This window comes from Anomaloglossus baeobatrachus, chromosome 4 (genome assembly GCF_048569485.1).
Source record: "Anomaloglossus baeobatrachus isolate aAnoBae1 chromosome 4, aAnoBae1.hap1, whole genome shotgun sequence".
In the NCBI taxonomy this organism is placed as follows: Eukaryota; Metazoa; Chordata; class Amphibia; order Anura; family Aromobatidae; genus Anomaloglossus; species Anomaloglossus baeobatrachus.
Window position 1 is genome coordinate 474,870,784 of NC_134356.1, and position 25,808 is coordinate 474,896,591.

A 25,808-nucleotide genomic window follows, 5' to 3' on the forward strand; every position below is an offset into this window, starting at 1 on the left:
TTTTTTATTTTTTTAATTTCTTAAAACTTTTTTTAACACTTTTTTTATTTTATTTTACTAGTCCCCATAGTGGACTATAAAGATCAGCAGTCTGATCACCCATTCCTTTCTATAGATCAAAGCTGCACAGCTGAGATTTGCAGAAAAGCTACTTTACTCTCACACATGGCAGTCTGCCGGATGTAAGAGGAAGTGACTCATGATAGCTACAGGAGTCAGCACATGACCCTGTACTACCATGACAATCATTGGATCCACGTTATCATGTCATGTAACTTTGGATGGCACTAGGTAAGTGAATGGTTACCGCGGTGCACTTTTTCATCTCACTGTAACATTTTGACACTGAGATGGAAGGGTTTAACTGCTCGAGTGGGTCTCGGATCCACTTGTGCCTGATAGCCGCACATGTCAGCTGTTCAAAACAGCTGACATGTGCAGGGATTGCTGCCGGGTGCCCGGCATGTGTTGTCATGTGTCGTAAAGAGGTTAAAAAAATGAACCCCATAACAACAAAGTCTCTTTTCACCTTCCTAATCAAGACAAATTTTCAAATCTGACATGTCAGTTTATGTGGTAACACCTAGTGATGGGCAAGTATGCTCAGCACTGCTTGGTAGTTGTGCCAAGCATCAGGGTGCTCAATACGCAATTGTGTGTTCTGGTACTTGCCCGTTAAGCTCGAGTTCCTGCTCCTGCATGCTTTTTTTCAGCCACTAATCAAGTGGGGATTGCCTTCAAAACATGGTAATTCTGTCCCTATATTGGATTCTGGCATTACTGTAAATGGCCAGTCGCATTGCATCATCAGGTCTATGTAGGACTCAGTGACATTATGCTTGCGATGCTGTAAGCCGAAGATGTGTAGGGAGAGATCCTGCTGCAGAAGAGACAGTGTGTAATAGTGTAATAGTACCTGCTGGTGCAGCATTAAACCAACAGTTCTTTTCAGAGCAAATTGAAATCTATTTTATTCTTTAATAAAATCTCTGCTAGTCTGCAAATAGTGTCGGGTAAACTTCTGTAATAGGGATAGTGTATTAGAGTCATGTTTGTAGGAATTCTAGACTTATAGAGCTTGCTGCTGCAACCCAAAAAAGCTATTATACTCTCTAATAATATTGCTTTTAGTCTGCATTTAGTGTCGGGTGAACTTCTGGAGTAGTGATAGTGTATTAGAGGCCTGTAGGCAGGGATTCTAGCCTTACAGACCAAGCTATTCCTAAATAAAAAAATCTATTGTACTCTCTAATAATATTTCTTTTAGTCTTCAATTAGAGTCGGGTCAGATTCTGTAGTAGGGATAGTGTATTAGAGGCCTGTAAGCAGGGATTCTAGTCTTACAAACAGTGCTGCTTTTAACTAAAAAATATATAATCTAATAATATTGTTTTTAGTCTGAAATTAGTGCTGGATGAGCTTCTGGAGTTGGGATTGTGTAGTAAAGGCATGTAAGCAGGGATTCTAGTCTTACAGAACGTGGTGCTGCTACCTAAAAAAAACTATTATATTCTCTAATAATACTGCTCTTTGTCTTCATTTACTGTTAGGTGAGCTTCTGGAGTAGGGATAGTGTGTTAGAGGCCTTAAGGCAGGGATTCTAGCCTTACAGATCTTTCTGCTGCTACATACAAAAATCTATTCTGTAGTATTACTGCTCTTAGCTTTATTTAGTGTAGGGCAAGATGCTGCAGAAGGGATAATGTATTAGTAGGCTGGGATTCTAGCCTTACAGTCCTTGCTGCCTTAAACTTAAACCAAAAGTCCATTTCAGGTCTGCATCTGTTCTATTACCTAATAATACTGCTATTAACTGCATTCAATGTAGGGATAGCTGCCGGAGGAGGGATAATTCTGGATTAGAGGCAAATAGTAAGGGTATATTACTTTACAGCCTTTCTATAGGTATACTGCTACTGCAACCATACTGCAGTGGGCAGGCCATGGGTAATGTTATAGGAAACATGCAAGTGTAAGGCAGGCATGGCACACTGGGAAGTATATTGTCGGCTTCGGACTGACTATTGCTGGGAGAACACTGCCATGAGGTTGCGTAAAGCCTCATGTAGCGCCCCTGACTACATCAAGGTGCTACAGGGAACTGCATCCTGTTCCTCAGGGTGCAGGACCCAATCCCCATGGTTCCAGGTTCCCAATAACTGGTGTCACACCATCAGCACTACAAATCCCAATCACACCTCACATCAAACCTGTCAGACACACAGGTGGGTTGGTTAAGCTGGGATAGGGCCACCCACCTTGGGGTCAGGCAGACAGGTCGGAGGGAGGAAGTGGAGAGCAGAGCAGCAAGAGCCCTCAAAGAGTGAGGAGTTGGGGAGTAGTAGCTCTCAGGGAACAAGACCAAGGTTGGGTCGCAGATGGTGGTCCGGGACCACAGGAGTCGGGGACCGGTGGCAGTGACATTGAAAAGGGTGAGACGGACATAGTCTAGGAGGACTGTCGGCATCAGAACCCAAAAAGAACTGACCGGTACCGAGAATGGCAGGGTAAAGGACCCTAGGTCAGGAGCAGGTTCAGCCATCCTGATAATTAACCTGGGAGGGAGAGTATCTTCACGAACTTCCCTAAGAGCTCAGAGATTGAAGGCATCAGCACAACGCGGGGATAGGATTCCCCATATAAAGCAGCTCAACTGAAATCCCAAGTGTCAGTCATCAAGAGCAAAGCTGCCCTACACACTAGTAGCGGGACCCCAACAGCTTTATGCCAAGGGGCCACAACAGACAACTAAAATTGTGCACGGATCCAAGGTCCGGACTATTAAGTGACACCGGTGGGAGCGGACACCTGGATGGGCTCCCTTGTAGAGACTGTGATGCACAGAGCCTTTGGTTTATCATCAGTATGAGCATCTGCTTTATAACCTTCATCTTGCACCATGACTGCCCACAGTGAGTAACCTGGTTCCCCTTGAACCCTGCGCTCCCAAACATCCCACCAAAATCTCTAGAGGCCAGGGCCTTCCCTACCTGCGGAGGGGATGACACCTTGCTGCTCCATACCATCTGCCCCAGTACTCCTTCCAGCAGTGGCGGTACTCACATTATCGCAACCCGCAGGTGGTGTCACAAACTTCTCCCCTGTAAATATTCCCTTTCCAAGGATCGGAGTGTTAGCCAAACCCGGGTCTGGACCCCTTGAGCCACGACCACTCCGGATCCGAGCATCCCGGTCTGCGCCGAGGCAGCACACTCATAGTCCACAAGCCTAAACGACAGCATTTCCATGACAAGTAGTCAGAATATGCAAGAATGTAGAAATGTAGAAAATTTTCCATCTCCATGTGGTCTACATGCCAAGTTTCCTCTTTAATTCTGAGCAGTCGGTGTTTGAGTAGACACAGAAGCAGGATGGTTATTCTGATTATGGTGTCATTGCCGCTTATCCATCGTCTTGATTGATTCCTTAAAGTTTTGGCTTGTAAACTGTACTTTAGGCTTTGGCCTTAATCCTCTGAAGATGAGAAACAGCGGGTGGGGATTGTGACCTCACAGAATTTCATAGATGGGCAACCAACATTAAATGGAATGACCAGGGTCTCAGAGGCCAGTTCTGTCAAGGCCTTTCAGAAAAGTTGAAACATGGTTTGATGAATGATGATTTATGAAACTCCTGAGTCCTTGGAGTCTGCCATGTTCTTAACTATTCCTTATTGTAAATTCATCTTTTAGAGGAATATGTGCACTTGTTCATGCCTGTGAGTGTGTTTTAAATGGATTTCCAATAAAGATTATTTTGGATTTTATAAAAAGAATGCTATTCAGAAAAAAAGACTGACTGGAACACCTATATGTGTGAATTAGGTGCTAGCTTAAAAATACATGACTATAATAAGCTGCACAGTAACCACTATCAAAATATAAACATGAAAAATGGTAAAGAATTACTGCTATAGGGATACTATGAACAATGAAAAATACATTTAGCTATCTGGAAAAAATGAAATACATGAAAAATGGTATTGCAAAACTTATGAATATTTGAAAGTAATAGAGATGTTTAGCAAATGTATTGATCGATGCAAATGAGCCCGAAAACCAACGACAATGTTCTAATTTTTCGGGAACCTAACCTTAATGCTTCTATGTGCTATTAAAAATCTGCAAGTATGGGCAGACAGGCTCTTGGCTATATAAAATCATGAATAGAGTCTGGTAATAGGGTGAGGTTCTGGGTTCTCAGTCAGAAGAAACTGCATTCTGTTCAGAAAAATTAGGTTCCCGAAAAAGATGGATATGAAGCACCAACACAGGCACAAAGGGCTTGTGGTTTGCCCAGAGTGAAAACTGGGTCAACTGTTCTAAAGAGCACCCCCACAGTGGCCCAGATCAGGGCAAGGGGGTGTTCAGACGCTGTCTGGAATTTTTTTCTGAAAGATAAATATTGTAATCTGTAGCATATGCCAAAGCAAGTTGAGCAGAGGCCAGGGCAAAGGCAATCTGAGCACCACCAGTAGGCAGCACTACATGGCAGCCAAGCACCCCAGTAGATGGGCCAAACACCAGGGTACTAAATTTGTGGCTATGGGTCAAACCACTGCCATGTTGCCTGTGGTATGTCCTTCACAATCTGCTGTCCAGGAAGCAGGTGTTCATACATCCTGCCCACCAAGTGCAATTGCACAGACACAGCAAACATCAACTACATCCATTTCCTTATCTCAAGGAAACATCCAGTTGTCCGTGCCTGAGATCTTGGAAAGGAAGCATAAATACCCAGCCACACACCCACAGGCACAAAACCTAAACTCACACATTGCAAAATTGCTAGCTGTGAAGATGCCGTTTACGGTTGTGGGAACACAGTGTTTCCATGATCCCTTGGCTGTGGCTGCCCCACGATACAGTGTTCCTAGCCACCACTATTTTGCTTGTTGTGCCGTCCCCACGTAACACCAGCATGTGTTAAACAATCTCAACCGTGCTCTGACCAACGCCGTAAACGGGAAGGTCCACCTAACAACAGACATGTGGACAAGTTGTTGTGGACAGGGACCATACATATCTGTCACGGCAAACTGGGTGAATCTGGTGGGGGCTGGGACAAACTCACAAACTGTAACATCATACATTCTTACTCACACCAAGAATAGAGGGCCCAACTTATACCGGCGTTTTCGCCTCATCATATGCCACTTCCTTTCTCCCCTCTGCCTCCTCCTCCTGCTCCTCATCCTCTTCTGAATTACCCTCCCATCACTGCTAAGCTGGGAGCTGTGCAGCAGCGCATCGGCAAAGCGGCAACTCGCTCTGCTGAAGCTGATCTGTTTAGGTTACAAACAACACACTGAAGCAGAGCTGTGCCAAGATATAAAAGAGCAGACCGATCAGTGGCTGTTCCCGCTGCACCTCCAATCCGGCCTGATCGTTTGCGACAATGGGCACAACCTGGTGACGGCTTTAAAGGTCGGCAAGCTGGTACACGTGCCATGCATTGCTCATGTGCTGAACCTAGTTGTTCATAAATTTATGAAAACATACTCTGAATTATGCGGGCGTCACATGAGACAATATATCGTGCGATATGTCGGCGGGGTCACGTCGTAAGTGACGCACATCCAGCATCGTTTGATATATAGTAGCGTGTGACAGCTACGAGCGACGGTGAACGAGCAAAAATACTCACCTTATCGTTGCTCGTTGACACGTCGCTCATTTTCAAAAAGTCGTTTCTTCTTCTCTGCGCCGGTTGTTCATCGTTCCCGAGGCAGCACACATCGCTCCGTGTGACACCCCGGGAATGATGAACACAGCTTACCTGCATCCCGCCGGCAATGCAGAAGGAAGGAGGTGGGCGGGATGTTACATCCCGCTCATCTCCGCCCCTCCGCTTCTATTGGCCAGCCGCTATGTGACATTGCTGTGACGCGGAATGTCCCACCCCCTTCAGGAAGTGGATGTTCGCCACCCACAGCGACGTCGCTCAGCAGGTAAGTGCGTGTGACGGGGGTTTAATGACTTTGTGCACCACGGGCAACTAATTGCCCGTGATGCACAAATGACAGGGGCGGGTACGATCACTCTTGCGATCGCACGATAGATCGTATCGCGTGACGCCCGCATTACTGTGTCTACTTGAGAAGGTGCGCCCTGGAAGTGCCCATTTCCACCATTCCGCTACTGCTTTTGCTGGTCTTACAGCACTGCAAAAGGGCTTTAATTTGCCAAGTTAATGATTCATGTGCGACCTGCCCACACGGTAGAACTCTACATTCTATATGTTGGAGAGGATTACTGAGCAGCAGAGGGCAGTAGTTGAATACCACCTCCAACATGCCTGTCAGACTGAGTCAGCCACCACACATAACAACTGTTGAGTGGATGTGGATCGCTGACATTTGTGAGGTTCTTGAGAACTTTGACTACTGCACGAAGCTCATGAGCGGTAATCAGGCTATCATCAGCTTAACCATCCCACTGCTGTATCTGTTGAAACAATCACTGCATTATCTCAGAGGAAGCTTGGAGTGCCCAGCATGTGGATGTGGAGCCAGACTTCCTCATGGGTGATACTACCCAGTCCAGCTAATATTCTGAGGCAACATTGGGTGATGATGGGGAGGATGAGGAGGAAGAATCCTTTTTTTCTTTGCTACCCAGGGGACTCCCAGTGCTACACAGAGGACTCTCAATCCAGCTTCATGCCTGTTCAGCATGGATGGGCTGGAGAGGAGGAGGAGGAGGCAAGTCAGCATGAGGAGAGGATGGGTATTGTTCCTCCTGGTGGGGATACGGAACCTTTGCCTGTTTGCAGCTTGGCCCACATGGCACAGTTCATGTGTAAGTGTCTGTGGCAAGACCCTCACGTGATACATATTTTATCCAACAACCTTTACTGGGTTGGCCACCTTTCTGGACCCACGGAACAAGGAGAAATTTCCTTTTCTCCTTTTGGAGTCACCAAAGGGTTGCACAATGGAATCCTTCAAGAGGATTGTTGTAGATCAGTTGATGAAAACATTACCCTTAGGCAACGCTCGTGGCAGATTTATCGACTCTTTTCAACACCAAGGATTAATGGGTGAGACACCAACACCAGGTCCAACAGAGGTGAGGGGAAAATGTGCGCAAACTGGGCCATTTTCAATAAACCAGGACATCAGAAAGAGCTATCTGTGCCTGTAACAATGCCAAGGAGGGAGAAATTGCACAACATGGTCAAGGGGTACTTAAGTGAGCATACCTGCATCCTTTCTGATGCTTCAGTTCCCTTTAATTATTTGGTGTCCAAGCTCAACACTTGCCCCGACGTCTTATACGCCTTGGAGGTGCTGGCCTGCCCAGCTGCTAGTGTGATGTCAGAGCGTATTTCAGGTCTGCTAGGTCAATCATCACTGATAGGTGCTCACGCCTCTCCACAGAAAATGCAGTCAGACTTACTCTGATTAAATTCAACAAGGACTGGATATCTCTACAGTTCTAAATCCCTCCAGATGAGAGCAAGCCAAACTAAATTCCCCCAAATTTTTAATTTTGACTACTGCTGTTAACGTCCATCCCTGCCATATAAAGCCGCTTCTTTAATGTGTCCACCATGACTCAGGCAATAGGGCTAATTTTTGTAAACACTATGCACATTGTACAGTAGACAAAGCAGTCAATATTCGTACACTGCACTCTCATGTATATGCGAAGTAGAAAGAAGACTTGAACAAAGTTGATTCTTTTGGCAAAAACGTGGATATTTATTTATAAAGTGACAAGGGAGGAAGAAAAAGAATCAACTTTGTTCAAGTCTTCTTTCTACTTCGCATATACATGAGAGTGCAGTGTACGAATATTGACTGATAACCAGGACCACGGTCCTCTTACTTGCACCTCATAAACTCTATTTTGGTTGGAGCACACCATACTTTTTTCAATGTAGACAAAGCAGGACAGTACTCCTACTTCAGCCTAACTACTATTTGTCATTGGAGGCCCTTGTGATGGGGACTTACTGCATCAACCATGACTTAGCCTATAGGGCTAATATTTTTTTTAAACAGAGCATATCCGTGTGACAACTGCATCCTTTCCGTTCTGTATACGGTCCATTTTACATCCGTGTGCCTTCCATTTTTTTTTTAGCAGACCGCAAAAAAAGGAAGGAGAATTACATACAGTCAAAAGCTAGAAAAATAGATGAATAGATAGATATAATGTCCCATTTCCCTGCATTTTGTAATCTTGCACCTTTTAGTGCCTTTCATGTGGCACTATAGGGTGCTTAGCCTTGTATTTAGCCAAACAATAAATAAATAATTAAAAATAAAAAAGATGTAGCTGCATCTTGGCTGGCAATCCAAAAAAGATGGCACCCCCACACTGTTATTTTAAAGTAAATAAATAATGTAAAACAAAAAACGTGGAGTCCCCCCCCCCAAATTGGATCACCAGCCAAGGTAAAGGGGACAGCTTTGGTCTGGTATTCTCAAACTAAGGAGGTCCATGGCTCCAGCCTAAAAATCGTAGGCCGCAGCTGCCCTAGAAGTGGCGTATCCATTAGATGCACCAATCCTGGCGCTTAGCCCTGCTCATCTCATTGCCCTGGTGCAGTGGCAAACGGGGTAATATATGGGGTTGATACCAGCTGTGTAATGTCACCTGGCATCAAGCCCTGGCATTAGTGATGTCACGGCATCTATCAGATACCTGATATCACTAACCCAGTCAGTAACTAAAAAATAAACAACAAAAAAAAATTGAAGAAACACTCCCCAAAACATTCCCTCTTTCACCAATTTATTGAAAAGAAAAACAAATCCGGGTCCAGCGTAATCCAATAAGGGAGTCCCATGACGATCCATACTCACTGTCCCAGTCAATGAAGAACAGAATGTTCCCCATTGGCTGGGAGAGCAGTGTAGTGACCTATGCTAACATAATTAGGTCAGGCCAGGTCACTGCAGGGCATAACGAGCACCAACGTCATGAATGAGGTCAGTGCTTGTCACTGAGTTCCATGGCCACCGTGTTCTTATGTGAACTGTGTCATGAGCCCAATGATGTCACCACTAGTCACAATCTCGGGCCGTCCACGAGACTTCATGTGAGAACGCGATGTCATGGAAGTCAGTGACGAGCACTGACGTCACGAATTTAGCGGAGATCATCACAGACGGTTATGATTTGAGCTAACCTAATGATGTCGTCATCCCGCAGCTGCTTGCACACTGCTGTGTGAGTCACTGCAGGGCTGGCCAGGGCAGTGCAACATACACTGCAGGGACACCAATAGAGTGAAGCCACACGGAACTTCTTCCATGTGGCTTCAGGGGATTCCAGAAGCCATATGTGAGTCAGAAATGCATGCAGGTGTATTCTCCAGGCTCTCCCCATTCAGTCTCATCACTTTCCCATCCATTTCAGCCTTTTCCTCAGGCCCCTAGACCTCTTTGTTGGGTCCAGCAGAAAATGACTCGCATTTCCCATTGACTTGCATTGCACTTGCTAGTCAGAATGAGTACGCGAGAATGAAAAAGTACTCGGTACGAGTATAGCGATTACGAATATTACAGTACTCGTTCATCTGTAGTGTCGGGCCATTCCCTGCATTTGGTCGGTTACCGGCTTTGGGAGGGGCTTGCTCTCATGCGCCACTTTTAGGGCAATTGCTCTTCTTTATCTTGGAGCTTTCATGCCCAGAGCGGTGACAGTCGTATTATCTGGCTAAGTTGTGGTAAGTTCCCTGCTTCTGGTTTTTCTATTGATTTTGGCTCTCGACCCTGGACTGACCCCTGACTTGAATCTGTCTGCTCCCTCTGACTTACCATTCCTGTCGTGCTCCCAACTTTGGCTTTCCCTCCTGACTACTCTTTTGTCTGCCCCCCCGTGTTTGTACTGTATCTTCTGGTTACTTAAAGGTCGCTTGACACGCTGCGACATCGATCGCACCCGCCCCCGGCGTTTGTGCGTCACGGGCAAATCGTTGCCCGTGGCAAACATTATTGCAGGTACGTGTCACACGAACTTACCTTCCTAACGACATCGCTGTTCCCGGCAAACAACCTCTTTTTTAAGGGGGCGGTTCGTGCAGCATCACAGCGACGTCACACAGCAGGCTACCAATAGAAGCGGAGGGGCAGAGAGCAGCCACATGAATGTCGCTCCCACCTCGTTGCCAGAGGACGCAGGAACGCTGTTGTTCGTCGTTCCCGGGGTGTCACACGTAGAGATGTGTGCTGCCTCGGTAACGACGAAAACCTGCGTCCCAAACGAGCAACGATATTTTGAAAATGAACGACGTGTCAACAATCAATAATTTGGTTAGTATTTGGGATCATTAGCGGTCGCTCGTAAGTGTCACACGCAACGACATCGCTAACAAAGCCGGATGTGCGTCATAAATTTTGTGACCCCAGTGACATCTCGTTAGCGATATCATTGCGTGTAACGGGGCCTTAAACTCCAGCTTGTTTCACAACTTTGCTCCTGTCTGCTTCTTGTGTATTGTCGCGTCCTCTCAGCTCTGACCTCAGCCTGCCTGACTTCCTTCAATCTAGTATCTCCAGTGCCACATAGTGTAGCTACAGGACACTGCACCCCCCAGTTTGAACTCCCTCACTCCTCTGTGGTAGGAATGTTACATAAGGGACATTAAATTTACAAGTCTAAATCCGATAATTTCTTTAAATTTCTAAATTGTAAACTGTACACAGATGTGACAGTTTTGCATACACTACTACAACAAGTTTCTTATCTTAACATATTCCATAAATACCCTCTGTTATTTACTGATATTTAGTAATGATAACATCTATTATATTACCCTTCAGATCCCTTTCAGACCTGTAAATCATACACTATTGTGTAGACATATAAATGAAGCAACATGTGTTTAGATATATATATGTATAGAAATGCCATCATTGCCACCTTCACAAATCAAAGCTGAAAAGTGAGCAGGCAAAACCCCTATCACATCTATAGCATAGCATATATCTCACTGGGCGCACAGTGGCAGAATCTTGGAAGATGTCCCATGCATCGGCTCATTAACTATACATAAGAGTTGTGCAGCTGCCCCATCTTCACATGAGTAGGGATGAGAGAAAAAATGTAAAATGCCTCTGTGGGTAGTCATTCTGTTTTCATGAAGTTATTCCCAGCCAAAGAATAGATTGGGGATATTACATTGGAATTTATAAGTAATGCGCAGTGTGTGGAAAAGTGAAATACTGTGAACTTTCTAAAATAAAGATGTCTCGTTGTTTTATGTTGGCGCATGCAGCATAACACTTAAAGCCTTCATTCTAGACTTGACATTGATAAGTTTAGCAAATTAAATCGAGAGCATTTGAATCAACATGAAGTCAATTAAGCTATTGCATGATGAATAATTACAGATGTCAACTATTTAATGAAAGTCAAAGATTTGACAATAATGTTACCTTAAAACTATATAAATGTTATATCATAATAATCAAACTAAATTCATAATCTGCCAGACCAGGTGTCGACACATCACTTTATTCTTTTTCCTGAAGAAATCAGTTACACAGTCCTTTGTGCACTTTACTGACAAAATACAAGCTGTGTATTGAGCTTCAAAAACTTCAGAGCAATTTTTACTATTTTGTCTCATTTTTTTGAATGACTACTCATATTTTTCTTATAAATAAATATGCATATGTTATAGCTGGGAATAACTGCATAGTGTAAATATATTTTTCTGCCTACAAGAGTTAGGAGAAGAAAACAAGTTCTGCCCTGTCCCTCTTTTCTATAGAATGTGGCCCTGCTTTGCAAAAACGTACTGATAGGAAAGCAAGTGATAACAACAACATGTGGCTGCTGGCTTAGAAAATGAAAGAAGGTTTTAGAAACCTGTTTTTGTTTTTTTTAAAGATGAACTAAATGGTTTAATATTAATTTTAATTTTTTATAACATTTTTAGGAATTTGCTGAGACCAGTAAATTAGAACACTATGCAATGCACTTCATGTAAATCGCAAAAAATGGCCACTGCCATTTTGAACATTACAAAAAAGATCACATGACCTTGGGCACATGCAATAATGTATTGCAGCAATTTCATCATAAAGACCACGTCCAGTCAGTATGGACTATAATAATAATCTTTATTTCTATATAGTGCTAACAAATTCATCAGTGCTTTACATACATCAGCAACTCTGTCCCCATTGGGGTTCACAATTTACATTCCGTATCAGTATGTCTTTGGAGTGTGGGGGGAAGCTGGAGGAAACCCACACAATCATGGGGAGAATATACAAATTCCTTGCAGATACTGTCCTTGGTGGGATATGAACCCCAGGACACCTGCGCTGCAAGACTGCACTGCTAACCCCTAAGCCACCGTGCTGCCCCTACAGTCTATATAAAAGCAGAAGCAGGAAATGTTGCAGCCATTTTTGATGAATTTGGATAGTGAGTGTGTGTCACAGCTCATAGTTTAGACATAGAGGTAAAGAGATAAAGTCATAAAACACTGAAAAAAACTGTACAGATATTTTATGATTCATCTCTTGTAACCTGCAGTACTCGGAGTCATCACATGACTCTGTGCTACCATGACAACCATTGGATCCAACTGATCATGTCACGTGACTTCCAGTGGTGGGTGGTGAGTAAACCTTTACTCCGATCGCCATTAAAATTGTGCTGTCACATTTTGACAGCGCCATTTAAGGGGTTAACAGGTACAGGTGGATAGCGATTCCACTTGTGCCTGAAAGGCACATGTCAGCTGTACAAATCAGCTGACGTGCGCAGATCCCCGCCGTCAGCTTGCAGCAGCTAGTAGGGATTAACACTATGACCGCTAAGACGTAACTTTATTACCCATAGTCATTAAAGGGTTAATGAATCAATCCATCGCAGGATTCATCTTAATCACGTATTTTGGAGATGTAGATGGAAACCCAGATATAAGTGTTCATCATAGAGCACAGGATAAATAGAAAATGATCCAAAATATTCTGAACATAATTTACCACTAAATTTCATCCAACTCAATCCACAAAAACACAAATCTCCACTCAGGTCCATCATCAGTTAACGGAAATATAGGGGGCTTCCATATTACTGGTAACATAAAGGCTCTGGAAAAACACTATAGCTACCCCTCTTAAAAATAGAAATCCAGCAAAACCTGCATTTCCAAATCCAAATACCCCAATCTGTTCCAAATCCAAAAACCCACAATGTGCCTAAACCAGTTGTCGTCCACATGTTTGTCATTATTGTGGTGAGCAGAGCCTGCCTAAATGTATGGGGTGCAGGTTTCCAGAAATATAAGCCAGCAACAATGAACGGTGTGGAGACACGGGGCTCAGTGGGTGCTCTCGTCCACTAAAACCCGCCGCCTTTAGAAAGACAGCATGGCTCAGGGCTCATCCCAACTGAACGCCGGCCTCCTTAACCGTGGGCGTAACACTACTCAGACAACACAGGGTGAGGGAACCACAATAATTAGACTTTATTGGATCCCCAAACAATTAACGGCACATAACACATAACCAGCAAACCACACAAATGTAACAGGCAACAGAGTCTCACCCTTCCGCTGGCTCACCAGGGATTTAGAATGTCCATACCTCACAGGTTCCAAGCTGTCTGAGGTCTGCAAAGTCTGTAACAGGTGACTGAACTGTCCCAACCTGACTGTCCTCCTTAGGTAGTCCTGGTTCGATGTTAAAATCCTGGCAGCCGGAGTCGAAATCCCTAGGCTGTGGATATGGTCTCCAACCGGAACCGGAGCCCCTAGATTGAAGCCATAAGATATCCTCATCCTCTAGTCAGCTCCTGAGAGCTTAGACTGGATCCATCAGCATATATCAACCTTCATCAACCCTGGTGGCTTAAAGAAGTCCCTTTTATAGCCATAACCTTCCCTTAGGATACACTGCATCCTCATCGATTGGCTGGACAAGATTGCTTCTCCCATTGGATGAATTTCAAGCTGCATGGATAATGTTCATTTAAATGATGTGCATAGAAAGACTCAGTATAACTACATGGAGTCGGCAAGTCACCGACTAGACAATGGCTACTAAGGTAATTACATTATCAATACACAACTACAATACAATGGTTACTGGAAATGTCTGGAGAACAATACGTCTGGCTTTCAGTGGCCAACACAATTACATTGAGTCAACAAGAGTCTTGTAAAAACAATGATGGACTTCTTCCCCGTCTATAGACAATCTATCATGCTGTCTGGCTGGATTTTAAGAAACTTTAACCCATGAGAGTCCATGTCGTCACATTCCTCCCCCTTCTTAACATTAGCCAGACATGATAGGCTTCCGATCATCCTTCTCCTCTTGACGGCATTGTCCTTTTTAATGGTGAGGTCAGCAACAGAGGCTTGCATCTATACACCTCCCCCTGATTACCTCCCCCAAGTTGAGCAGCCATATTGTGGACAAGCACTAAGGTGGGGTCCATGAGTTGGGCCTGCACAAATCTCCCACTATCAATCCTGCCCCAGTCAATAGCCACAGTGTGGTTAGGCTTACTCACGGTTCTTGGCGTGGATGATGGAGACCGGGAATGCAAACCATCCCTGGAAAAGATGTTAGAAAGATCCACATCAGGGTCCTGCTTGGCTTGGAGGTGGGTGATGGCTTCTTCAAATTGACTGGATAGTCCTTGTCCTAGGTCATTCTCCAAAATGAGTGGTGTCAGCAGGTAATTCACAAGCCCCACTTTCACTTCCCTTTGAGTGGTATCCGAAACAACAGGCTTGGTGGGGCCATCTATGAACCCCACTTCACCTTCATCCTGGCTAGTCCCCGAAACAACAGGTGTGGGGAGGCTGTCCATAAACTCCATATGGACCTCTTCCTGGTCAGACCCCAAAGTAACTGGTGTGGGGACAGTGTCCATAAGCTCCACATCAGCCTTGCTCTGATTAGTCTCCACAATGACAGGTGTGGGGAGGCTGTTCACAAGTCTCACATCAACCTCTCCCTGGTCCTTTCCCGAAATAACTGGTGTGGGGACGGTGTCCATAAGCTCCACATCAGCCTTGCTCTGGTCAGTCTCCACAATGTCAGGTATGGGGAGGCTGTTCACAATCTTCACATAGATCACTTCCTGGATGGTCCCCAAAATACCAGGTGTGCGGAGGCTATCCACAAGCTCCACCTCGATCTCTCCCTGGTCGGTTTTTAGGTCCAACTGCACACATGCCAGAGGGACGTCTGAGCGCTGGCCCTCAGCCAAGGAGATGGATAATTGGGAATCTGGTACAGGGTCTTCAGGAGAAACAATAACTGGGCTTACCAGAGTGATGGAAGATCCAATGTCTCGAAGTCCCTGAGCCTGTATATCACCGACCTTGACCGTCTGGATGTGGGGATGGAGGTTGGCTGGTGTACGGTGTCCGGCCTGCCGTAGGGTGTGGACTGGATAAACCACTTCCTCGGCTATTGGTGTTTCTTGGGAGTAGCATTCCTCAGGTCTCGTTGGTTCATCTCGGCATATGTTGACTGGTTGGAGTGGCAGACGGGCTCCAAGCATGCGGCCTTGGTTTTGGAGACAATCTTTATCTATATGTCCATTGCGCCCACATGTATAACAGCGCCATAGATTGGGCGAGTCACAGGCCCTGTTTGTAGTCCTTTGTTTTGACGCAGCTTCTGCTGGGTAGCGGGACCATCCTTCTCGACCGGCTGGTGTTAGCAGTACTGCAGCTGGAATCCCATAAACATATTCCAGAACATAAGCCCTCTCTTCTCTTGAGGATCTAGGCCCCAATGCATCCAACAATGCTGTGGCTTGGGCCATTTTGGACAAAGTTGATTCCCAATTGTCACTAGATCCATGATGTGGCACATAGTTTAAATCCTCTGGGTCAATATCGGCGGGATCCTCATCGTCCTCTGCATCATTCTGGGCATTCCAACGGACTAATTTCTGTATCAAGGCTGACCGAGTCTCAGCGTTCCAGTAGATAATCTTTCGCCTCTGGCACAGATCCTGTAGCATCCATTTACTGCAGCGGTCATAACTCCTCTCTTGTCCTTGTCCCATGGCTGAGCTGGTGGGGTTGGACATGGCAGCGTCCGAAACCTGAATGCCTCCCCTATGGCCTGCTGGGTATGCTTATGTGCCTCCCTGGTTGTTGAGCCCTGGACGGTGTCCGAAAACACCAGTCCGCTGCAGCTCCCCTGGGTAAACCAGGCTGAGTAGAAACCCACTGCTGCCACCAATTGTGGAGACACGGGGCTCAGTGGGTGCTCTCGTCCACTAAAACCCGCCGCCTTTAGAAAGACAGTGTGGCTCAGGGCTCATCCCAACTGAACGCCGGCCTCCTTAACCGTGGCCGTAACACTACTCAGACAACACAGGGTGAGGGAACCACAATAATTAGACTTTATTGAATCCCCAAACAATTAACGGCACATAACACATAACCAGCAAAACACATAAATGTAACAGGCAACAGAGTCTCACCCTTCCGCTGGCTCACCAGGGATTTAGAATGTCCATGCCTCACAGGTTCCAAGCTGTCTGAGGTCTGCAAAGTCTGTAACAGGTGACTGAACTGTCCCAACCTGACTGTCCTCCTTAGGTAGTCCTGGTTTGATGTTAAAATCCTGGCAGCCGGAGTCGAAATCCCTAGGCTGTGGATATGGTCCCCAACCTGAACCGAAGCCCCTAGATTGAAGCCATAAGATATCCTGATCCTCTAGTCAGCTCCTGAGAGCTTAGACTGAAATCCATCAGCATCTATCAACCTTCATCAACCCTGGTGGCTTAAAGAAGTATATAGCCATATAGCCATTTTATAGCCATAACCTTCCCTTAGGATACACTGCGTCCTCATCGATTGGTTGGACAAGATTGCTTCTCCCATTGGATGAACTTCAAGCTGCATGGATAATGTTCATTTAAATGATGTGCATAGCAAGACTCAGTATATCTACATGGAGTCGGCAAGTCACCGACTAGACAATGGCTACTAAGGTAATTACATTATCAATACACAACTACAATACAATGGTTACTGGAAATGTCTGGAGAACAATACGTCTGGCTTTCAGTGGCCAACACAATTACATTGAGTCAACAAGAGTCTTGTAAAAACAATGAGGGACTTCTCCCCCGTCTATAGACAATCTATCATGCTGTCTGGCTGGATTTTAAGAAACTTTAACCCATGAGAGTCCATGTCATCACTTCAATTACTGGGCACAAAAAGAACTCTTTTGCAATTGTTAATTCTGCAACATTCACTGCATTTGACACCATGTTTTTTTCCCAGAGACTAAATCGGCACTACACTCATAGATAAATTCCAGAGGAGTGTAATTTCCAAAATTTGTCATATTGAGTCATATTGCAATGGATTGTTGAAAATCCACTTGTGACTTTTAGGATCGCTACTTCCAATAGGTGGCGCTGTGCTAGAGTTTGTCTCCTTTACTGGAGAGACAATTCCAAAATTTGGTCACTTGAGGGTGTTTCTTCTGTTCTGTCACTTAGGGGATCTGAAAATGGAGTCCATAAACTAGTCTAGGAAAATTTGTGCTCAAAAAATTAAATGGCACTCTCAAGGTCAGCTAAGGGCCCCAGTTTCCCATTTTCTCCTAAGTTCCATGTGACAGTTGCAGGAACATGTTCATGAGCTTTTACGAACTGAAAAGGTCAAGCAGTCATGGAGATGAAGGGGAAATCGGTCAGTGAACTCAATAATAACAAGTGGCAGTGTGATTGAGCTTTCATGGTGGACATTATCAAGTACCTCTCAAAGCTGAACATTAAGCTGCAGGCCCCATCAAGCTTCTCAGCTCTCTGCTTTCAAATGTGAAATCATTTGAGTCTAAACTAATGCGGGCGTCACACGGGACAATCTATTGTGCGATCGTACGAGCGATCATACCCGCCCCCGTCGCTTGTGCAATTAGTTGCCCGTGGCTCACAAAGTTTTTAACCCCCTGTCACACGCACTTACCTCCCAGACGACCTCACTGTGGGCGGCGAACATTCTCTTCCTGAAGGGGAAGGGTCATTCGGCGTCACAGCGACGTCACACAGCGGCCGGCCAATAGCAGAGAAGGGGCGGAGATGAGCGGGACGTAAACATCCTGCCCACCTCCTTCCTTCCATAATGCCGGGTGGACGCAGCTAAGCTGTGTTCATTGTTTTCGGGGTGTCACACGGAGTGATATGTACTGCCACGGGAACTATTAAAAACCAGCGCGCAGAAGAAACGACTTTTTGAAAATGAGCGACGTGTCAACGAGCAACGATAAGGTGAGTATTTTTGCTCGTTCATCATCGCTCATAGCTGTTACACGCTATGATATATCAAACCATGCCGGATGTGCATCCCTTTACGACGTGATCCCACCGACATATCGCCCGAAATATCGTATCGTGTGACGCCCGCATAAGACTGTATAAAGTGCAAGTAGAAAGGAATAACAAAGTGCAATCCCCACTCTGCAAAGACAAATGCCTTCTATGACACTTGAGTATGCTGGTGAATGTGCAAAACTAATTGAAGCATTTGATGAAATATTCAATTGTCAAAAGCAAACAAATGGAATTAAACATCTTTGCTATGCCATTCAATGTACAACCAGCTGGTGATGTGCCTGATAACCTACAACACAAAATCATTCAACTGCAAAACGATGATAAGCTGAAAACTAGGTACAACAGAAGCATACAGTCTAGATCACGTGAAGTCATTATCCCCCTTTACTTCTCTTTGGTCAGACCTCTTCTGGAATACTGTGTCTTTGACGCCCTGGGCAAGCCAGGGGTCACAGGTCACAACATCACATGCACCACACATTCCCGGCAGGTACATCTAAGCTAACCTAAAACCCTTGTTGCCTTCCTCCAGGGGCTGATGTCCACACCAGGGGGTGGGCCAGGTGGTTGGCTCCGCCCACCGAGGAGTTCACAGCCCTGGAGGCGGGAGAACCAGGCAGAGATGAGTTTAGGAGGAGGAAGTAGAAGGAGGTGAAGTGGAGAGTTAGAGTGACAGAAAAGTGACAGTTGTAAAGCCTGAAGTTGGTCCGGGTGTGTGCCCCGGACTGAGACAGCAAGGTCAGCAGACGGCGGTGATAGTCTGCAGGGGGACTGCTTGGAGGTTGCTGGAAGGACCGCGGACGGGTGGTGACCCGGCGGTACCGGAGCAGTATACGAAGAACAGTCAGCACCAGGGCAGGGGCCTTTCGGATCCCGGCAAGGCTAGGAGTCGCCATAATTTGCCAAATCCGTGAGTGAAGGGGACCTCTGTTTCCTAACAACCAAGTCCCAATTGAAGGCAACAGTCCGACCGTAAAGGGGAGACACCACCACCGCAAAGGCACCAGTTTCCCAGGGCCAGCGCCTGCGGGCAAGAGAGGGGCTCCTCCGGCCCATATCCAAGCCGGGGAGCGGGTAACCGGTGGGAACCCATCGCTACCAAGAGACTTTACATAGGTGCAAGGAAGAGACCGTCACCGCTAACTGCAGGGAACAGCAGCACCGTAACCATCCGAGGGACCCGTCCAACCAGCCTTTTTTTTACCCAAACTGTGTCGTGTTTACTGGCTGAGTGAGTACCTCCGTGCCATGCGGCACAGCGCTGCCCCTGCGCCCCTGCACCTCCACAGGCCCCATACCCGCCTGTCCACCATACCAACCCCATCACTGGGCCCCGGGAGCACCAAAACCCCCTACCCACGGAGGGGCAAATCAACAACTGGCTGCTCCGTACCATCACTCCTGGGCTCCCCAGACAGAGCAGCGGTGGTGTCCACTTAATCACCACAACCGTGGGTGGCGTCACGGACAATAAACTATCCCAAAACCCAATCCCCTTTCACTCACTGCCCCTGCGCCCCTGCACCTCCACAGGCCCCATACCCGCCTGTCCACCATACCAACCCCATCACTGGGCCCCGGGAGCACCAAAACCCCCTACCCACGGAGGGGCAAATCAACAACTGGCTGCTCCGTACCATCACTCCCGGGCTCCCCAGACAGAGCAGCGGTGGTGTCCACTTAATCACCACAACCGTGGGTGGCGTCACGGACAATAAACTATCCCAAAACCCAATCCCCTTTCACTCACGGGCGAGGAGCGCCGCTCGAGTCCCCGGGATCCGGCCCATCGCTCGAACCACCGAGCAGCGGCGGCAGCAGGCCGCAGCAGCCGCAGCGGCAGCCGGACCCGAGCAGTGGGAGAGCGCGGCGTCCCCTCCTCCGCCCGCGACATGTCCAGTTCTGGGCACCACATTTTAAAAAAGACATCAACAAACTGGAGCAAGTTCAGAGAAGAGTGACCAGAATGGTGACTGGACTGCAAACCATGTCCTATGAAGAATGGTTACAGAATTTAGGATTGTTTAGCTTGCAAAAGAGAAGACTGAGAGGAGACTTAATAGCTGTCTACAAATATCTTAAAGACTGTCAAACTGTAGAGGGATCAGTTTTATTCTCATTTTCACAAGGAAAGACTAGAAGCAATGGGAGGAAACTGATGGGGAGGAGACACAGATTAGATATTAGAAAAAACTTTTTGACAGTGAGGGTGATCAATGAGTGGAACAGGCTGCCACGAGAGGTTGTGAGTTCTCCTTCAATGGAAGTCTTTAAAAAGAGGTTGGACGGACATCTGTCTGGGATGATTTAGTGAATCCTGCTTTGAGCAGGGGGGTTGGACTAGATGACCCAGGAGGTCCATTCCAACGCTAATATTCTATGATTCTATGATTCTACAACAGCTTCCCATTGTTGAGTTCCATAAACATGTGAACAATGATGATTTTCCCACTGTAAGGAAACATGCATTGAAATATGCATCTTTGATTGAAACAACTTATTGCTGCAATCGGTTCTTTTCAAAGCTTTCCATCACCAAGAGTTGACTTCGCTCAATGACCAATGCAAACTTGGAAAACCAGTTGCAAGAAGCAATATCTATACCTCCCAACATCACACGCCTCACCAAGAGAAGTCATTCCAGCCTTCACGTTAGGTGGAAGTTATTTAAATGTTTGACTAAATATAGTGGGCTAATGTTTAAGTTAATAATTTTATTCGGCCCCTGAATTATGTTAAAAATTTCTAAATGGCCCGTGGCAGAAAAAGGTTCCCTACCCCTAAACTAAATGATGTGACTTTGAGATCCCAGAGTCCCCTGAGGTCTCAGCAGGGTGTGACACACTCGTAACACAGCCTCCCACAAGTACTGATTGACAAAGTAAAAAAAGCTACTCATCTAGTCATGTTCTACAAAAGCACTGCTGTAGGATGTATAGTGTAGGCAATGAGGCTCTGAACAGCAGGTGCCATTTAGTGATGTCATTGCACCTACAGCTCATTGTTCCACCATGGAGATCAACTGTAATTTCTTCTGAAACACTGGGTGGGAAAACTGATGGTGTTTAGCACCAGGCCCCCTGAACTCATAGTAGCCTTGTGGTCAGATGCTTTTACATTATTCCACTGACTATGCTTGTTTTCATCTTAGTATGAACTTCAGTATTTAATATGAACTTTAAGTTTTTTAAATGGGTCCAAAAGGTTTTTGAATACTGTAGGTAAAAAAATAAATAAATTGGCAATTCTGTTTGTAGACTGTGAGCCCTTGCGGGCAGGGACCTCTATCCTCCCGTACCTGTCTGTGCCTTGTATTGTTTATGATTATTGTACTTGTCCCTATTATGTATACCCCTTTCACATGTAAAGCGACATGGAATAGATGGCGCTATAATAATAAATAATAATAATACCCGTTTGAATAAGCATTCATTAAGAATTGGTTCAAATCCCACCAAGGACAACATCTGCAAGGAGTTTGTATGTTCTCCCCGTGTTTGCATGGGTTTCCTCCGAGCACTACGGTTTCCTCCCACACTCCAAAGACATACTGATAGGGAATTTATATTGTGAGCGTTGTGAAATTAATAGCGCTATATACAGTCAGGGCCAGAAATATTTGGACAGTGACACAAGTTTTGTTATTTTAGCTGTTTACAAAAACATGTTCAGAAATACAATTATATATATAATATGGGCTGAAAGTGCACACTCCCAGCTGCAATATGAGAGTTTTCACATCCAAATCGGAGAAAGGGTTTAGGAATCATAGCTCTGTAATGCATAGCCTCCTCTTTTTCAAGGGACCAAAAGTAATTGGACAAGGGACTCTAAGGGCTGCAATTAACTCTGAAGGCCTCTCCTTCGTTAACCTGTAATCAATGAAGTAGTTAAAAGATCTGGGGTTGATTACAGGTGTGTGGTTTTGCATTTGGAAGCTGTTGCTGTGACCAGACAACATGCGGTCTAAGGAACTCTCAATTGAGGTGAAGCAGAACATCCTGAGGCTGAAAAAAAAGAAAAAATCCATCAGAGAGATAGCAGACATGCTTGGAGTAGCAAAATCAACAGTCGGGTACATTCTGAGAAAAAAGGAATTAACTGGTGAGCTTGGGAACTCAAAAAGGCCTGGGCGTCCATGGATGACAACAGTGGTGGATGATCACCGCATACTTTCCTTGGTGAAGAAGAACCTGTTCACAACATCAACTGAAGTCCAAAACACTCTCAGTGAAGTAGGTGTATCTGTCTCTAAGTCAACAGTAAAGAGAAGACTCCATAAAAAGTAAATACAAACCATTCATCAATTCCAAAAATAGACAGGCCAGAGCTAAATTTGCTGAAAAACACCTCATGAAGCCACCTCAGTTCTGGAAAAGTATTCTATGGACAGATGAGACAAAGATCAACCTGTACCAGAATGATGGGAAGAAAAAAGTTTGGAGAAGAAAGGGAACGGCACATGATCCAAGGCACACCACATCCTCTGTAAAACATGGTGGAGGCAACGTGATGGCATGGGCATGCATGGCTTTCAATGGCACTGGGTCACTTGTGTTTATTGATGACATAACAGCAGACAAGAGTAGCCAGATGAATTCTGAAGTGTACAGGGATATACTTTCAGCCCAGATTCAGCCAAATGCTGCAAAGTTGATCGGACGGCGCTTCATAGTACAGATGGACAATGACCCCAAGCATACAGCCAAAGCTACCCAGGAGTTCATGAGTGCAAAAAAGTGGAACATTCTGCAATGGCCAAGTCAATCACCAGATCTTAACCCAATTGAGCATGCATTTCACTTGCTCAAATCCAGACTTAAGACGGAAAGACCCACAAACAAGCAAGACCTGAAGGCTGCGGCTGTAAAGGCCTGGCAAAGCATTAAGAAGGAGGAAACCCAGCGTTTGGTGATGTCCATGGGTTCCAAACTTAAGGCAGTGATTGCCTCCAAAGTATTCGCAACAAAATATTGAAAATAAAAATATTTTGTTTGGGTTTGGTTTATTTGTCCAATTACTTTTGACCTCCTAAAATGTGGAGTGTTTGTAAAGAAATGTGTACAATTCCTACAATTTCTATCAGATATTTTTGTTCAAACCTTCAAATTAAACGTTACAATCTGCACTTGAATTCTGTTGTAGAGGTTTCATTTCAAATCCAATGTGGTGGCATGCAGAGCCCAACTCGCGAAAATTGTGTCACTGTCAAATATTTCTGGACCTAACTGTAAGTGAATAAATATTAATATTATATTATTATATTATAATTCTGGAATTTTAAATTTGAGTTCTGCATGGAATTACCCTTTACCATGGCTTTTAGTCACCAATAATGATGTGCTTGATACCTTTACATATGGCTTTACATATTCCTTGACCTGAGTAAATTAATTTTAAAATTAAATGGTTTAAATATGAAGAAATAATACATGTATAATGCAATGGTGAGAATTATTCAGTTTTATATTATAAATGTAATGATATTTGACTCAACAATCTTCTAACCATTATGCTTGAAGTTTAGAATAAGTTCAATGAAAACAACAACATCTTACAGTAATTAGTATTTGATCAAAACAAAAGAGTTAAGAACATTCGCCTTGAAAACTTTACAGCTCTATTTATGTGTGCCCAAATGTTCTACTCCTGTTTATTTAAAGTATTTATTGTACAATTGTGTAGAAAAAGAAAGAATGCCAGCAATTGTGCAATTAGTCTTTCCTAACAGATAATGTAGAGCCTTTTTTATAGGCACAGTGGAGGTCTTAACAAATTATTTTCAATAAAACATCAGGGTGTAAATAAAAAGAAAATCAATTCATCTTAATTCCTGGGGTTACCTTTGTAGTGTCCAGAACAGCTTTGATTTTTTTCAGAAAACATGAATAACAGACGAAGCTATTTCTAAATAAAAAGTTCTAAGTAAAGAAAGCAAATAAATGTTGTACCCATAGAGCCATAACTGGTAACTGTTTTTGTTTGGAGATAATCATTGTTAAAAAGGTTCATACTGTTCTTTGAAAGACTATTTCGGCACATAATCTCTTTCTCTGTTCCAAATATTTCCCCTATTTATACATATGTAACAATAATAAAAAATGACCATACACTTATTATCACACAGAATTAAAAAATATGCAATTAATTATGCTTAGTTAATTAATGAGATTTTATTTATTTTCCAATGCTTAAATATTACCATTATTATATAAAGAGTGTTACCGTTTACATCAATACTGATTTCTTAAGTGGTTTTTCTATTTCATTTTCATCTTTTTATACAGACACCTTGATCGATTTTATTTGAAAGCTAATTAACTGGTATTATTTTTGGATTATGGATGGGAAACAGTTAATGGGAATATGTTACCAGGTTTTTGCCATCTAATCTGAGAGCAGCATAATGTAGGGGCAGAGACCCTGATTCCAGTGATGTGTCACTTACTGGGCTGCTTAATGTAGTTTTGATAACATTACTGTTTAATCAGAAGTAGATTATCATTAGAGGACTACTTGTCTTGCTGCCAGGTAGTCCCTCTTATGAGTTCTGTAAAACTGGTAGATCTGCAACAGAGAAAACATTGATTTTATAAAAATGACAGCAAATAGCTCAGTAAGGGAAACATGGCTGGAATCAGCCTCTCTGTCTCTATATTATGCTTTACTCAGATGAGATGGCAAAACCCTGGTGACAGATTGCGTTTAACAGCGAGGAACATGGAGAACATACAATCATGGGCAAACATTTTGAGACTGACAAAAAATAGGTTTTTACAATGTTAGCTACTTCAGTGTTTTTAGACCTTTGAGGCCTCATTCACACGTCAGTACATGTAGATCAGTATTTCATCAGAATTTGTATGCCAAAACCAAAATTGTCTCCAAACCAGAGAACTGGTGTCAATCTTTCAATTACAGTTTTTATCTGTGAGTTCCACTCCTGGCTTTGTCTTACAAACACTGCTGCAAAAATACTGACGTGTGAATGAGGCCTTAGTCAGATTTTTCTATGGTTACTTAAGAACAATTCTAATAATTTTATAAATTTGTAAACATTTAATGACAAATGTATCAAGTTTAAGCAGACTTAATAGTTACAGTGTTGATCCTTTTTGGATGATTTGATAAGTTTATATTTAGTTATTTAGTAATTAACAACCACTAAGCACTGAAATTTTACAATTTTGTGGAAAACATGGAAAAAATTGCATAAGGAGTTATAGTACACGAATTGTGAATTCCAATTCTACTAGTAAAACTGCTCAATATTCAATACTAGCTGTAGTACACGGGCATTGCCCGGGATAGCAACTTTCTCTCTGTCTCTCTCCCAGTCTCTGTCTGTCTCTGTCTGTCTCTCTGTCTGTCTCTCTGTCTCTGTCTCTCTGACTGTCTCTCTGTCTGTCTCTTTCCCTGTGTGTCTCTAAGGGTCTGTCTGTGTCTATCTCTCTGTCTGTCTCTGTATCAGTCTCTCTGTCTGTCTATATCTGACGCCCTGGGCAAGCC